The sequence below is a fragment of the Camellia sinensis genome, chromosome 4, assembly GCF_055761805.1.
Source record: "Camellia sinensis isolate YWXY chromosome 4, ASM5576180v1, whole genome shotgun sequence".
NCBI classification, from domain to species: domain Eukaryota; kingdom Viridiplantae; phylum Streptophyta; class Magnoliopsida; order Ericales; family Theaceae; genus Camellia; species Camellia sinensis.
Window position 1 is genome coordinate 224103923 of NC_138964.1, and position 19050 is coordinate 224122972.

Consider the following 19050-nt stretch of genomic DNA (forward strand, 5'->3'; position numbering starts at 1 on the left):
ATCCATTTTCATTCAATTCAATTTCAGTTTAGCTATACTTCTCAATTCATTAGTCAAATTCATTATCTATCAATAACCAAACTGAGACTACAACTCAATGATTTTTCCCCAATCATACAAAACACACATAAACACTTCTATCTGCCATTTTACGGATATTTTCATCCGCAGGAATCGGCACCCATATATATATATGATTTCGGATCTTTCACCCAAGACACTCTGGCCAACTTGCTTTCAGTGGAGTCCATCCCCTTTCTCCTCCCAAATAAACATACATATACAATGTATTTATAAACATAGTCATATGCAATGACAACCAACATTTGAATAGCATTAAATCGCCTAATCCTCATACAATTTCTACAACAATCATAACTATCCTCCACCGATAGCCCAATACATTTATCTCTAACCAGATATTCAATCTCAAGATAAATAGTTTATTCATAACTTCTAAAAGTGTAAGATAGTACATATCTAATTTCACCATCTATACCTATAACCTTCCAATTTCACATTTCAATATTAATCCCAATTATTTATACAAAATAATAATTTAATTAAAATTAGGGCAAAATCTTCCTTTTTCCAATTATCAACCCAAACACCAAAATCAATTATTTTGACACAACATGATCTTATATTCAAGTCTCATACTCATTTACCTCATATTCATCAAATACCCTTCTTTTCATTTCACACTCAAATCCTAGATTTGTCCAAATCACAACCAAATCTCATCATCTATACACAATAGCAAATAACTAAGCTAAAAACCATATTAGAGTGTAGAAAATCTCTACCTCAAGCTTAGAAAAGAAAATGAGGAAAACAAGGTTGAAAATCCAAAGATGTCGAAACTAACTTTTACTTGGATCAAAACGAAACTCTTGGCAAGCTCTACACTTAATCTCAAAGGAGCAAGGCAATGAGATGCTTCCAAGAGAGTAGATCTAAAGATTTTTTAGCAAAAAGTGATTTTGGAGAGGGAGAGAGTGACTCACGGCTTGGAGAAGGAAAAAGAGAAGTAAAAAAAAGATTAAGTGAGGGACCTATTTATAGTGCTAAGTCATAATGAAATAAAGTCCCAAAGTCAACCCAAAGGATGTCCCCAAAAAGTAGGCCCAAAATCGGACTAAAATCTGAAAAAAAAAATGTCTGCAGGGGTCAACCATATGAAGAAACTTATGTTTGACAGCATGCAAGGGGGTCGACCCTATTTTCTAACAATTAACATACAGACAAAAGAGGGTCAACCCTCCCCAGACTAGTGTCTACTCTATTTTCCAGCAACACTTCCAGAAAACTTCACCAACAGGTAATGGTCGACTCTTAGGAAGGCTAGTGTCGACCCTAGAATAGAATTTATAAGTCTACAAGGAACTTTTGACAAGAATAAGTACGAACAACCAAACCCAGCAAGTTTAAATCGAATTATACTTCTTCAAAACCAACCCATAACAACACCAAGGATTTCCAAAATAAAAATAAAGGATTCGAATACACTTTCCAAAAGCTTTGAAGGACATAAGTGTTACAGGTAACTATTATTTACATTTATATTTTTTAAATATATAAATAACATACTTATCTTATTTTTTATACATATTTTTACATTATTTAATATATAAATGATAAATATTAAATGAGTCAGCTAATGAGCCGAATTTTAGAATGTTTGGGTTTGTTTATTAAAAATTTAATGACCTCAAGTTCGAGCTCAAATGCAAAAAAAAATTAACAAATCAAGTTCGAACGAGCTCTTATCGAGCCGAGCTCGAGCTCGAGTCTGTTCATGAATGACTCTATTCATATGATTTTTTTGACTATAAACCTAACTTCCCAAATAAGTCACGTTACTAATATAGTTTAATAACTAGAATGACATATCAAATAATAATGGGATATAATAATCGCCCGACCTGGTCCATCCGGGCTTAGGCTCGGGCCAATCCATGGGCCGAAAAGTAGGACCCAGACCCAAGCCTAATCCTACGCATAATAGAGCCGATGGCCTGGACTCGGGCCGCAGGCCAAGCCTAGTCGAGCCTTTTTTTTTTTTTTTGAAAAAAATGAACGATAAATACATTATCTATGTAGATTATTTATTAGGGATAAAAAATAAAAGAAAAATTATACTCGAGTATTTTATAGTTAAGATTAATGAGATATTTTGTTTGGTTATATTTCATGGTGGTATTTAAATTTAATTATGTATGACTTATGTTTTATTATTTATGAACTTATAACTAAAAAGTATGCAATTATGTAATTTTTTCTTTCAAAATGAATTATTTTATATATATGAAAATGAAACTTTCAATATTACAATATTAAATTAATTATATAACATTTATTGAATGGATAATTTTTATTTCAAAATGAAATAAAATATTACAAAAATTTATATCATCAAATAAAATATGTGTAGATTATTGATGATGGCAAAACAATTGTATCACTATAGGTCAAGTACATCCCAACTAGGTTGACACTTACTAACTTACCAATCATTTTCATTATACTCCACCTCAATAATCTAATACAAAAAAAAAAAGAAAATAAAAATGAAATGAAATGAAATAGTAGAAAACAAATTGTTGATCAATCATCGGAGAAGACAGACATTTCAGTTGCGTTACCCGAGAATATGTCATCCAAATCATTTTGAATTCAATCATTTTCACTATAATTTTGTCTTTTCGTAAGCGCATGCATATGATCTCGGAATATCGTCAGTGTCTCAACCATTTTGGGTGAAAGCCTGTTACGGTAATTGCTCAACACTCATCTACCTGCATTAAAAGCTGTTTCCGAAGCAACTGTAGAAATAAGAACGGTTAGTATATCACGGGCTATTTGTAAAACCACAGGCCACATAGTTTCATTTTGTTTTCACCATTCCAAAATATCAAAATCATCGGAATCATCCATTGACAGGCTTTCCAAATAACGTTGTAGTTTAGAACTACTTATGTTTGTATGTTGAGATATTATTCTACTTTTTATTGTTAAAAAAATACTTAATCTCTCGCATCGAGATGAGACTGCTAGTGTAGTGTGTGTAGGTGTATTTATAGATGCAGCTGCCTGTAAACACCCTATTTTTGACTGCCCATAAGACTTGGACGCTTTGTCCTGTGCACTCGATGATGGGAGTTACATTGTATGTGATCCGAATGCTTAACGAAGGACTCCAGGGTCAAGCTTTGTACCAGTCCTAACACCTTTCTATTTACCTTGTTTATACTTCAGAGGTCCCTTTTTGAACATTGTGCCATCCTACACTAAGTTTGAAACAAATAAACATGGAAGCACATTGGTGCCCGGCCATGCCTCATTGGGAGTCGGCTGTGGCCATTTGAGGCCGGCCGTGCCTTGGTGGCGATAAACACTGTTCTGGGTGAGAGCACGCTAGCTGTCTATTTTTAAAGAAATTTTGACATATTTTGTTCAAATTCTATAAATACAAGCATATATGTCTGTTTTAAGGGTTGAACAATTTCCAAAGAACCTATACACTTATTTGAGAGCTCCTTCTTTTTGTGCAAGCCGTCTTTGAGCAAGCTTGCCATCTTTGACCTATATTTATACACCATACAAACCCTCAAACCCTAACCTTTGAGCCTTGGTTGAGCCTTGAGAATCACAATTTAAACTTGAGAGTGTATTTGGACCAAGTTTGATTCACAACAAGAGCTTATCCTCGTTAACAGGTATAAGCTTACTATCTTTTCTCTAGCTTTCATTTATGTCTCTTACTATCAATTTCTTGTATCTTTGTATTGTTTTGAATCCATTATAAGTGTTAGGACTTGGGTTTGAATAGCTACCAAAGGTAGAAAGGTTTAACACCCTTTCTTGCACCTCACTTCATAGCTCACACCCTTGTCTTTACATTCCTTTTTTTAGTCTTCAAACTGATTTTCAGAGTTCAAAAAAGGCTAAAAAACATGGTTTGAGGTCTCAAAGATAGAGGGGCTAGCCACCTCTTCTTGATCTTATTCACTAGCCTTGTGATTCTTTGCTATTTCCTATCTTTTTCGTACTCTTTAAACATCATTTTAGTCACTGGTTTTTACATATTAAGGGTTGTTTTAGACTTGTTTTAATTCATTTAATTGGTTTATGCTTTGAATACTTTGCCTATCATGTTGTAAGTCCTTATGGCTTTGCTTGTTTAAGCTTTATACATTAAGCTATTTTGAGTTGATAGCTTTTCTTTGCTTGGTTTTCATGTTAAGAGTCTCCTTCTTCAAATCAATCTCATACAATCATGTCTGCAACCTCCCTCTTTTCTTCTTTCTTTTTGTTTGAGAGTTATATCAAATGATTAATGGTTATTCATGGCATGGAAAAGAAACCTATGCTCAATGGCTTAACCTCTTCGGAGGTTCATCATTAAGGCATAGTCCCTCTTTCATGCTTCAGATCACTTCTCATTTGACATTTCTTTTCGTGTAGTAGACTTAACTATCACTTTGGACAAATTGACTAAAGAATGGAAAGGACTAATAAAATGAGCTTAAAACCAATGAAACCGACGTAAAGAAAATGCGCAAGATTGCTTGGATTCGGCCGGACGTTATGCTAAGTCCATAGTGTCAAGAGTCATCACACACCAATTCATGATGTGTTGATGAAACTTGAAGCGTCTCTACCTCCCTCTTTGAGGTCACTTCATGATAGGAGTAGAATGACAACGGGGCAGGGCGGGATCGAGGATCCCACTCCTCGTCCCCGATCCCCGATGGCCAGAACTTCCCCGTCTTCGGCCCCAATCCCCGACGGGAAACCTATTACGATCCCTATCCCCGTCTCCGTCCCCGCCCCCAACGGGGATCAGGTTTCCTCGACCCCAAAATTTCCCCGATCCAAATCTGTTTCAACATTCAACACCATCAATAACTTTCAACATCATCAGCAAACATCCCTGGCCTCAAAAAATCATATACAAATACATACATACATACATACATACATACATACATACATACATACTCACATGTATACATTTACACACAACACACATATACATTATACATACACACAAAGACACACACATACATGTATACAGAGAGAAAGAGGATGATAGCGGAAATCGGCTGGTTAGCGGCGATGACGAAGGAGATCAACACAGATCTGAGATCTCTGTGTGATTGCGACGACAGTGACTCAACGGACAGGAAGAGAGAGGGCAGTGATAGAGGTGAAGCGAACGGTGAAGTCAACGGAGATGAAGCGACGGTGCGAGGTGGACAGCGACTAAGGCGTCGCGGGCAGTAACGGCTGCACTGAGGAGGCGGAGATGAGAGATACGAGAGTGAGAGAGAGGAAATGAGAGGTGCGAGAGTGAGAGAGAGGAGATAAGAGGAGAGTAAGAGAGTGTAGAGGGAAGAGAGAGAGTGAGAGAGAAAGAGAGACAAAACAGAATGGTTACATGGAGGGTTATCTATTAAGGGGTATATAGTAAGTTTAATTCAGGGGGCTAACGGGGATGGGGCCGGGGGTGAAAAACATATCACCGTCCCTGGCCCGAAAATCATCGGGGATTTATTTTTGAGTACCATCCCCAGCCCGTAGGTAGAAATGGCAACGCAGCGGGGCGGGGCCGGGGATCACACTCCCCGTCCCCAATCCCCGATGCTCGAATTTCCTCCGGCCCCGGCCCCGATCCTCGACGGGGAACCTATTATTGCCCCCACCCCCGCCCCCAACGGGGATCGAGTTCCCCAACCCCGAGCATTCCCCGGTTAAAAAAAAAAAAAAGTTTCAGAAAATATAACTCAACATCAACAACAACAATAAAAAGTTCATCATCTAAAAATAGATCTGAAACAAAATTATTAATGGACGGTGAAAATACAACTCATCAATGTCATCCGAAAATACAACAACATCAACAACATCATCAGAAAATACAACTCGTCATCCGAGACAGATCTGAAAATAAAAAAAAATTATAAAACATATCTGAGACAGATCTGAAACAGATCTGAAAACCAAAAAAAAAAGATCTGATCTGTGAGGGAGTGGATGGGACGCGGTGGTGGTGGTGGTGGTGGTCGGCGACGTTGAGAAGAGGGAGTGGATGAGACGTGGTGGTGGTCGGTGACGTCGAGAAGAGGGAATGGATGAGACGCAATGGTGATGGTGGTGATACGAGCTAGACGGTGGTGGTGGTCGTCGACGTCGAGAGAGAGAGAGTGGATGAGAGACACGATGTGGTTGTAGTGGTGGTGGTGGTGGTGGTGGTGCGAGCTAGACGGCGGCACTGGTGGATCTGAGAGAGAGAGAGAAGTCAGTGAGGTAGAGAGAGTTGAGAGATGGAGACGGGGTAGAGAAGAGAGAAATGAGATCTAAGACTGAGACCTAGTTTATATATATATATATATATATAAGGGTAAAATCGTAATTTAACATTAGGGATAAATCGAGCCGGGGATTGGGGACAGGGTCGGGCCAGGTACGGGGCTGGGACACTTATCCCCGTCCCCGGCCTGAATCTGTTCGGGGATTGGTTTTTAAGGCCAAGTTTGGCTATCCTAAATAAGTACACACTTTTTATCTTTTTTCCATCACATCATCTCTCTACTTTTCTACACATTTTTTCGTAAAAAGACAAAAAGTGCACTTATTTAGGTCATCCCAAACAACCCCCAAATACCATCCCCGTCCCGTCAGGGGTATTTTTCGGGAAAAACCCGCTTAATTCGGAGTCGGGGGGTCGGGTCCCCATTGGGCCGGTTTCAAATTGCCATCCCTACCCGTAGGGGATATTTTTCGGGGGAAAACCGTTCTTATCGGGGTCGGGGGGTCGGGTCATCGTCGGGCCGGTTTCAAATTACCATCCCTAAATAGGAGGGAAGAGTGGTTAGTCATTGCATTGATTGATTTTTGTCCAATTGTCCCTGAAATCATCAAGCGATCAACTTGCTTATTGATGGTTTCAAAACCAACTTCGTTTTTCTATTGAGCCTCTCCATGGCAGAGAAGAGCAAAAGGGACAAACAGAGCTCTAAAAAGTTTTGTCTGCACTGTTTTCACCTCAAAGCACAGAAGCAAACTTTTGCATGAAATCAGGGCATGACTAGCCTTGTTTGGGCCCGACCGAGCCTCATTGGGGGGCAGTCAGGCTCCAATGTTTGGTAAGTTGTGCATTTTTGGTAGAAACAGAGTGCAGTGGTTGATGGTGAAACAAGGTAGATTCCAAGGAAAAAAGACAGAGCTGCTTCTGAAAATAGTCGCAAGCATGCAATCCTTGTGCATCTTTGTTTATTAATGTTGTAAATTAATGTTCCTATTATTGTTGTAATTAATTAATTACCATTATAGTTAGCATTGTTATAATTATTATTAATGTTTATTCGTAATTGTCATAGTTAGTTAACTTAGCTAGTTAGTTCTATTGTTCATCCTTGTTGTAATAAATTAAATAGCTAGTTAGTTATTTAGTATTTATTAGCTTAATTCCTTCATTTGGTTTTGTAATAGTTAGTTTATTTTGGACATTTGGACATTCATTCAGACCCTCTTTCATGAGGGCAAACAATGTAATAATGGTGTATGTCTTCCAACCAAATTTTTTTCTCCCTTTTATTTACCCGCTTATAATGGGAGCATAGAACATCATGTGTCCTTAGCATTTCCCATGTTTCCATACACTTGTCTCGCATGCATTTATGGTTTGGCTCATCATACTAACCGATGTTGCATTCAACTCTTTTAAATGAATACGTGATTTATCACATGTCTTGAATGAAATCATATACCATGCTAGTAGTCAAGCCTATTTCCTTGCATGATTGTATGTGTCACATTAGTCATTTTGCATAAGTTAGGAGCATGCATATTTTCTAATTCTTTTGCTTTGTTTGGCTTGCCTTGGAGTACTAGGTGAGCACTTATTGCTTTAGCATATTGCATTGCGTGTGATTGTTGCCATGTCAAGCATGATTACCATAAGGCTAAGTGCTTAAGTGATGTATCTGTTTGAATGCTGGTGGATGAAGGCTAATTGTTTGAATTGGAATAATTTGAGTAACATACATACAAACTTACTTTTTTAAATGGTACGTATTCAAGCAATTTTCAAACAAACATGAAATCAAAGTGCTCCAATTTTTGCAACTTAGTATATACTTATGTGCGTCCTATAGTAATGCTAGCCTAAATAATAGGAACAAGAGCATATAATGTAAATAAAAATCATATCATGATTAGTAGAGGCCGATCTTTGATCGAGCGAGTGGGTGCTCAATTCATGACCTTCCCCTCTCGTACCTAAGTTCCTGACCAAAGACACTTTGGTGATGACGAATAAGTGGCCTTTGGCACGAGTCTCAGGTTTCCTAAATTTTCTAAAAATATTTAGGTGGCGACTCTGTATCTAGCAAAGTAGTCCATTTTTTGACGTTTTGATTCAAAATCGATTTTTCAAAAGAATTGCAGGATTTGGACTCATTTGTGTTTATGTATTTCACATTGCACTTGTAGAATCAGATTCAGAATCACGTGAGTCCGAACTGTAGGGTTGATCGTATCTGAAAGGAGCATGAAAAGCAAGCTACATTGCCTTATATTCTTCAATAATCTGTTGCATGTTTGCATAATAGGGGCAAACTATGTTTGATCAACGAAAATGCATTCTAAAAATTCTTGTAAACGAATTTCTTTACACCTAGGATCAATTATTATGGCTAAACTTAAAAGATGAGGCAAATGATCAAAATATTTATCAAATTTTACTTTCATTAAAGTAATAATGGTTACATAATATTCATTACCCATATATTTTACGAAAATTTTAATTATTTCTGCTAGCATATGTAAAACAAATGGTGAAGTAGGAATATATATATATAAGAAAATAATTTTGTTGAAGTACCAAAAATTTTAAAAAAAAATTTTATACAAGGTTACTTGGCGCCAATTAAGTTCTGTGGGAGTCAATACTCCTCCTATTGATATTGTTGCAAAAAATAAATCTATTGCTCTTCTTTATTTACAAGCTCTTTTTAACATATTATATGTTGAATTCCACCTACTATTTATATCTAAAATTAATCTTTTAAATGGCATATTTTCTCGTTGACATATTTTTCTATATTCCGAAATTCGATTGGCAGAAGACATAATAGTAATAACTGTATTTTTTATTACAAGTACAAAAGTCTCATATACATGCATAGCTTCTTTAATAATCAAGTTTAAAATATGGGCACAACAACGAATATGAAATAAATCACCATCAATAAGTAATTGTAAAGTTGATTTTAAATAGGCTACAGTTTGATTAGAATATGCTGCATTATCTATATTAATCGTAAATATTTTATTTTGTAAAGTCTACTCATATAATACATTTCTTATTTCTACACAAAACGAATTACCTGTGTATGGAAGTTCAACTAATTTAAATGAAATAATTCATTTATTTAATTTCTAATCATTATTAATAAAATATGCAGTGTTATATTGATATTTGAAACCATTATTTGACCACAGATTAGATGTTAAACAAACTCTTCTATTCAATTTTTTAAAGATGTCAAATAATTCACTTTTAACATCCTCAAATTTCTTTAAAATCTTATTTCCAGTAGTATTTCTTGAAAAACTTTGATATTGCGGTGTAAAACTTTCGTGAATAATTTCGGTAAAATTGGGACACTCACTAGTAGTAAAAAGTTGTTCTTTTTTAATAATATAATCAACTACATAATTTTGTGCACATATAGAATCATATGAAGATGCTTGTAAATTATCAGTTGATGAAATCCCTAATTGCATTTGATTTCTAATATCAGGTTGTTGACTTCATAAATGTTTGTTAGCATGCCTTTTTAGATGTCTAGTACCCCCTGCAGATGCACTAAGTAAATGTGTACAATATTTACATTTTGCTTTAAATGTAATTGTACCATCAGGATTATTTATAGATATTTTTTCAAAATGTTTCGAAACAGTACTAGTTGTGCCCTTAGATTGTCACAACTCAAACCCACTCCCCATAGGTTTAACGTCGTAACCGACCAGTAATCCTTCGATTACTAAAGGCCTCTAAATAGCCTATCACATATTAAGGGGCTGAGGAAGCAAATACATAAACATGTATAGTCCATTGAACTGTGGTGACGTACATGGGATAAAATTTTCAAAAACTTATATATGTGCATATGACATCATAACTACGGTAGTCTTACGTCACCTATTTACACAGATAAAGTTAGAAGGGGACTTAGCTTGATGTATAGATAAACAGAAAATTTGTACATATACAAAAAGAAAACAAGTCTTGTACATTCACATAACATGACCATATGGCTTCACTTAATCTGGAACCTCTTCAAGAGGCACAAAAGGTGGCTGACAAAAACAAAGTTCTAGGCGATCATCACTGAGCCTGGCCATGAGCATGATCACCTACATACATAAATAATACAGTAAGTGGAAGCCTAGTGAATAATAACAAAGTAAAGGTTTTATTGAATGTTGTCTATAGCCGTTACAGTCTGTATTCGAAAGTTACTAGAACCAGAAATGAATTTATAATCATGTTCAGAAATCAGAGTTCATAACAAAAACAGATTCAGAATCATACGTGGTACATCCATTAGCACTAACAGAAAGAGTTGACCCATAAAGGGACGGCCATAAAAGCATACAGTTGACTCACGTGCACGGAGATGGCACAGTTGGTTCATGAGACGTACAGTTGGCCCATAAATGAGACGTATACAGAAGGATTCATAACAGTTGGCTCATAAGACGTACAGTTGACCTATAATTGGGACAAAACAGAACAGATAACATGTCATGACCCGAACCCGCCCCTATGGATTAAGGTCATAATCGGCCAGTAATCAAGGGATTACCTGCGGCCTCAAACCAGACAAAAGATATTCCATCAGAGTTAAGAGGTTGAACGGAAGCAAACTTACAAATTGTCCATAGAGTCATGCTATGGCATAACAAATAACACATAACTGTATTAATTAATAACTCACACCAAAAAGGAAATCAACTTAAAGTATTATACACACACAGGATCATTCAAGTCTTAGTCAGCCTAGTCAAAACTTTTATACAAAGGTAGTCCAACATTTTCGCTTACATAACAAGATTATAACAAAAGATCAAAAGAAGCGAAAGTAAGTCTCATGCGTGAGACGTTTGGGCTGACTCTCTGTGACAACCCTCACCACTGTTTACTGATAATACTACTGATTACTGCTAAATTGTGGCTAAATATGATTAAGTAACTGATTGACTGAAATTCTGAACTGATTGATTGAGTGTATTAGTTTAAATGCAAATCTATCTGTTTGACTGCTAAATGATCTGTTCATGTTTTATGTTTTAAATTGCAAATCGAAGGCCTTATCGGCGGCCGAACCAGAAATTGATTAGTGTTTTATGCTAATTAGAATTTATGTGATTTTATGGCATGCTTAATTGAAATGTTGTTTGGAATGATTAAATTAGATTAAAAGTTGTATTACATCAATTTGAATTATTTACCAAATTGCCATTAGTGGATAATGCTAGGCCATCTATTAGTCTTGATTTACCTAGGCTTGGCATAACATTTCTTCAGCCTTTTCTTGAGCCAAAACCGATGAAAGAGAGAGAGTTAGGAGAGCTTGGTTTCATCTAGAGAATTGCTTGGAGAACTTGAAGAATTGAAGAGTAGATTGCACAATTGAGCTTCTGAACTTGAAATTGAAGACTTAAGGTAGAGCTTTTACCTTCTTGTTTATGAATTGAGTAGGTTCTTGCATGGTTTAGAACATGTTGAGGTCTAGAGCCAAGTTATGGCTTAAAATGTTGAATTAAGGCTTAAATCATGCATGCATGTTTACATTCTTGTATTTTGAGGTTGTTTTCATAGAATCCTCACATGCATGTCCATATTTGGGTTATAGTTTATGAATTCATCATGTTTTGGAGTGAATTGACTCATTTGATCAAGTGTTTGAAGCTTTGATTTCAATTGAATTCATGCATATTGTATGTTCATCATGTTCTTGATGTTTATCTGAAAATGATGTTCAATTGACTCACCCTTGGGCTTTGATTTTACAAATTGATCTTCAAAACATGTTATATTATGGGTTTAAAGTGTTTTTCCAGAAAATGGGCCCAAGAGGTTGAGTTTTGATGTGTTGAATGTTGAGTTTCATGCTTGGAGACAAATCTAGAAATTCCAGATTTTGGATCCACGCTCGAGCGAGGAACTTCACGCTCGAGCGTACACTCTGAGTTCATGCAGTCCGCTCGAACGAGGGAATGCACGCTCGAGCGAGGACTTGTGTCTCATGCTCGAGCGAGGGTCGAGCGCCCGTCGAGCGTGAATTTCATGCATCCAGTACTTTTGCAGTCCACTCGAGCGAGGAAAGTCACGCACGAGCGGAGCTCCTTTGTCTGCATGTCCGCTCGAGCGTAGAAAACCACGCTTGAGCGAGACCCCTGTTTTCTGAAAATTCTGAAAAGTGTTTTAAAGTGCATCTTTGCATCCTCATTCCTTCCTAGGCATTCCTAGGCCTAGTTTAAAGCATCTTAACGAGGTTAATGCTTTAGAACCACACCGAGTCAAGATAGGGACTAAGTTATTGTTTCCTAAACGTGCAACTTAGTGTGTGTTCATCCTGTAACTGTGTAGGGTTGGCATTCGAGGACACTCACTAGCCTATCTATAGCCCAGAACTCTGTGAGTAACAATGTTGTAAAGATATATTCAATCATGAATATTTTCTGAATGATCAACTGTACTGCTTTCTGAAATGATATTTCTTATTGAATGAATGCTTGTCTTATTTGCGAACTGTATTCGTGGCATCCATAGCAATTTACTGTTACTGTACTGTACTGCTACTGTCACAGAGATCTCTGTCGGTTCTCATGATTGGAACCACTACTGTTTACTGATATGATGGCCATCAACTGACTGTTCGGTCTGTTAAGATCTACTGTACTATTTGCTATTGGATGTACCACTTACGACTGCTATGATCGAATAATTGATATACTCTTCAAATGACTGTTTTAAACACTGAAAGGACATTCATTCCTAACCTCTTTACGTATATGTTATTCACTGGGCTTTAGCTTACTGTTTATATATATATATATATGTAGGTGTCCAGGCATCGGATCGGAGCTGTGAGCGTTGGGTTAAACTCCATTTTTGTCAAGCCAACCAACGTGCCTCACTGCGAGGTTCCAAATGTGTTCAAGTTTAGGCTTTTTGGGGTGTCTCAGTTCACCCTTTTGTCTTTGTTACTGTTATGGTAGGGATTTTGTCCCTAACCCGAATGCCTGTATATGTGTATGTACATACTGTTATGGTTTGAATGTGAATATGTTATGAAAATTTTTTTTGCATACAGACTGTCACAGCTCATTGGACATCTTTCATTTACTGTTTTGGCTTCCGCCAGCCCTTGTACTCTGTATTACTGTTATTACTGTTAAGCAGGCCTTCGGTAATCACGAATTACTGGCCGGTTACGGTGCTAAACCCATAAGGGCAGGTTTGGGTCGTGACACTCTTCAAAACTTGACCCTTTCTCACAGACTTCACCGGGGCTGGGTTTGGACATCCCTTTGCTCAGCTACATACACATGAATGAGTGTGAGCGAAAGCCTAGTGAATAATATCAAATAAAGAAGGTATGCAAATGAGATTCACATATATCAAATGGCCTTAGGCCCATGTAGAATTCTTTTTAGTGCATTATTTTGGTACATTAGGCGGTTCAAGCCCGAACGTATCAAACGGCCTTTGGCCCACTTCATTCCTTAACAAACGGCCTCGAGCCCAATTCATTCATGTATATCAAACGGCCTTTGGCCCAATCAATTGCATCCAACGACCTTTAGCCCAACCATTCATATCCAACGGCCTTTGGCCCAATCGTTCATGTATGTCAAACGGCTTTTGGCCCATTCATTCATTCGGTCATGTCAAATGGCCTTCGGCCCATTTATTTATTCATATCAAACGGCCTTCGGCCAATTCATTCATTCATGTCAAACGGCCTTCGGCCCATTTATTCATTCATGTCAAACGGCATTCGGTCTATTTATTCATTCATGTCAAACGGCCTTCAGCCCAGACAATTGTATCCAACGGCCTTTGGCCCAACTATATGGCATAACAGATATTTGTCCCCAATTCAATTTAACAACTTATAAGACTTACATGGAAGTATGCAATTGGACAAATAACATACTTCAAATATCTTTATTGTGATATTACTCACAGTGATCTGCCTAATTTGCCCTTGTGCTTGACCCTACACATTTCATGAACATAATGAGTCACAAATGATTCAATCTGTTCTTAATTCATACATTCCTCTTAGGCTTCTTTCTTATCATTTTAACTCATTCACAATGCTCAATGTATGCCTAAGAGTGCTTAGAAATGAAAGAGAACGGAAAATGAAACATATAGCTATTTTTCAAAATTTCAAAAACAGGACTCCCCACTCGAGCATGGCTTTGGACACTCGAGCGGATCCCTTTGGTCTGCAAAAATACTGGTTGCCTTAATTTTACGCTCAAGCGTGAATTCGGGTGCTCGAGCTGAACGTCACACTACATGGCTACCCGCTCGAGCGTGAATCTCCCCGCTCAAGCGAACATCCATGTCTGCAAAAGTTCTGGGAACTAGCATTTCACACTCGAGCGGCGCTTTCCCCGCTTGAGCGGACATGCCAATTTCTGGGTTTTCCAAAACTATTATTGAGCTTCAACCATGCATTCAAGTTGATATTTCTTGCATTTTACAGCCCATAACTCTCATATATATATACCAACATGTTACAAACACCAAATCACAGCATTATGAAGCTCAAATCCTATGAATCAAATACATGCATGCCCCAAATCATACCAAATTTATTTCCAACACAACAAATTCATACATCCAACACCCATGCTTCTATGAATTGCACTTGCATGTGGAACACAACTCCTATTCTCAACTTAGATGATGACGAGATGGTCAAAAATATGAACTTCAATCAAAATCTAACATAGATTATACATTTTATGCTCAAACATGCCAATTCATAGCAATTTCTCACATGCATGCATCTATTGACTTTAAATTCATTAATTACCGCTCAATTCTTGTTCTTGGTCACATAATTACTTGAATTCACATGGTTATAAACTCAAACCCATGAATTAAGGGTTGATTACTCACCTAGGAGGGAGCTCCAATTCTTCCAAATTGTAGCTAATTCTTGAGTTTATCTTCAAGATTTCCAACTTCTTGATCAAAACTTCATTTGCCTACACTCTCTCTCTCTAAAATTGATTTTCTCTCTCTCCCTAGAGAGCTAATCTCAGCCAAATAAATTAAAAAGAGAGGAATTGAGTGAGAATGAGCCTTTTTATAGGCTCTCTTGATCACACTTTATTAACACTAATTAATTGAGCACTATTTTATCAATTTAATCTCTTTAATTCGATCCAAATCAATTTTCAATGAAATATCATTGTAGGCTCTAAAAATTATGCTAATCACAATGGCGCAATCAATTTCGGATTCTGTGGCCGATAGAGCCTTCAATTTAAATTCTAGAGTAGTGAATCAAGCAGATTTTCCTATAGTGAACAGATAGAAATTCAAAACCACATATATTCACATGAATTGCACTCAAAATCATATCAAACACATAATCACATTCATAATAGAGATCAATTAGCATAATACGGAACAACATTATCACATAACAGATGTCATCTGAAGCTAAGAATGCCACGAATATATTTTTCAGAAATATTGGACAACCATTCATTCATACAGAAAATAATGTTTCAGAAGATAGATAATCGTATATCACTCAGAAAATACATGTAATTGAACATAGCTTTACTAAGTTATTACTTATAGATAGTTTCAAAAGTAGACAGACAAAGTAGACAAATCAGATTACTTAAGGCGCGTAACCTACACAAATATAACAGATACACAGATTAAAACACACACTCTGATAGGACTTAACTTATTGCGTTTAATTCTTAGTATGTTTCTACGTCTTATCGTCATTATTATATCTTGTTCGTGGCCTAGGAATGCTTATGATGCAATGGGGATGCCAAAATGAGTTTCAAAACACTTAGTCATTTTTGTTGAAAACAAGGGTCTCGCTCAAGCGCAACTTGCTTCGCTCAAGCGGACGTCCAAACTTGTGAGTGGTCGCTCGAGCACATCTTTCTTCGCTCGAGCGGTCTGTAAACTCTGCAAAAGTATTGGTTGTGTGAATTCTCTGCTTGATGAGCGCTCGATGGTCGCTCAAGCGTAAGACTGAGGTCCTCGCTCGAGCGCTACTCTTGTCGCTCGAGCAGTCTGCAAATTGTAAAATTTTTTGGAAGCATGCATTTTACGCTCGAGACAACTTTTGGTCACTTGAGCATGAGTGCAATAGGGTGGTCGCTCGAGCGTAGGATGTGTCACTCCAGCGGAGAGACAGAATCTAAGATTACCAGATTGCTCTTCCAAGCTTTAAACTCAAACTCAAAGCTGAAATCAAGTTCTTTTGGGCCAAAAACCTAAGGAAACTTGTGTAAACTTGGAAAACATTAGGAATTCAAAATCATTTCTTGAAATTAAAGCCCAAAAGCATGCTAATTGAGAAAAATGAAACTTAAAGTTTAAAGAACATAACATGTATGCATTAAGATGAATTCAAACCTTCCAAACACATGATCAATTAAGGTCAATTAATAGGACATGTGATGAATTCCTAAAACCAAGCTAGAATTATTACATACACGAGAGAATTTTCTTGAAAACAACATCAAAACTCCATGAAATGCACATGCATACATGGTGTGATTTAAATTCTTTCATTTCTAGTTCAATTCACATGTTATTTCACCTATCTCACTTGATTCCATGCTTTGACCAACTAAATTCCTAACTTAGAGGCTTGATTTCATACCTTAGATGCCTAGTTGAGCTCTAGTTGGCTAATTGTTGAGTCTCCAAGTCAAATCTTTCAAGTCTTTACAACATTCAAGTGTTTTGAACTTAATTTCGTAAGTCTCTCTCTCTCTCTCTCTCTCTCTCACTCTCTCTCATGTGTTTGGGGCTCAAAAGGATGAAGATGAGATGAGCTAAAGTGGTATATAGGCCTTATATAGGCTTAATTAAGGTGCTTCATTAGTGACTAATTATTTGATATTATTTATTCTAGTTATTTTGGTTCTGATTCGAATTTCAATTAAAACTATAATAAAATTCTAAAAATTCTAACTAACACAGAAATTGAGTCAATTCCGTGATTGGAAGTCGATAAGGCTTTCAATTCGCAGAACAAAACAAAAATACAAATAGATATTACTACGATAGACAAATAGAAACACAAATAATGTAACACATATGCAATTAATTCAAAATTTTATCTTAATTGCTCATTATGTATTCTTAATCATATGTTTTAAGCTAATCACGGGTCGGGGTTGTTACATAAATGATGATTCAACTGATGTATCAACATCGACATAAACATTAGGAATAGTAGGATCCATAATAATGTAAGTAAATCAATATATAAGAATTAACAATTAATTTAAATAATGTGTAAATATAATAAGTAAAAAATAATAATTAATATATGTTCACAAAATAATTAATGAAAAAAAATGAGTAGCTAATAAATTTAATTAAACTAATTAATGTTACCGACTGGCGAATGCGATACAGAAATTAGCTTATTCTGATAAAAGTTTGTTGTTGTATAATTGCAATTGCTACTTAAGGATGACACTTCAAAATTAATTGACAGTTGAGAGAGATTGAGAGAGTTTAAGAGAGAGAGAGAAAATTATCTGTGAGATTTATTTTGAAAAATGGGAGATATTTATAGTAGTTTGAAAGATTGAAGTAAATTTATAAATATATATATATATACCGTTGTATTAAACGATAATATGACCGCTTGAATATTTATTTATTTTTTTAATTTTTTTTAAAGTCTATAGAGGTGCTCAGGTGCAGAATAATAATAATTATTATTATTATTTTCATTCAATGAATGTGAGTGAACAGTGAGTTGAATGATGCAAGCATAGTACAGGGGTAAGCTGTAGGGAGCGACATAGGTGGGCAGCAGCAATTGAGCTGCAGTATTTATTTATTTATTTTCTCATTCATTGCAACACTAACTTGAACTTAATTGGGAGTGAGAGTGATGTAATGCATAAAGGAGGATAAGGCAGGGGTAGGCGGGGCAGGGGCATGAGCCTAGAATATTATATATATATAGATATATATATATATATATATATTTCCATTCATTCATTGTAAGGAAATGACCGTTGTGTTGTGTTGTCTTTTTTTTTTTTAATTTTGTAAGATCAATATTTTATTTATTTTTAAATTATTTAACCGTTGTAAGTTGTTGTTTTTTTTTTTTTGAAATTTGACCATTAGCAGTAGGTGTGGTCGCGGTTCAGTTTTGGACAGTTTGCGGATCGATTTGGACCCACTTGGATGCATGCGGTTTGGGAAAAATTCAACCCGTAACCGCCCACAGTTAGGGCTGCAAATGAACCGAGCTGAGCCAAACCGCTCGAGCTCGGCTCGTTTACTTATCGAGCTCGTTTATTGAGCTCGAGCTCGGCTCGATAATTTTTTAATATTATTTATATTATTTAATATATAAAAAATGTATTTATATTATTATTTATATATATATTTATATATTATTTAATATATAAATAATATATTTATTATATAATTTAAATAAAGATAAACGAGCCGAGCTTATGCGAGCTCGAGCTTGACTCGTTTACTAAACGAGCCTAAAATTTGAGCTCGAGCTCGGCTCGTTTACGAGCCAAGCCAAGCTTGTTCATGAATAGCTCGGTTCATTTGCAGCCCTACCTGCAGTGCAGGTTGTGGTTTATGCGAATTGGGTTTGCGGATGTGCGGGCGGTTTACAAATTGGACTTTTTTCTTTAAAATTTTATTTTGGAGCCTTTTCCTCCCATTTTGTAAATATTTATCTTGGGTCTTTTTCTCTT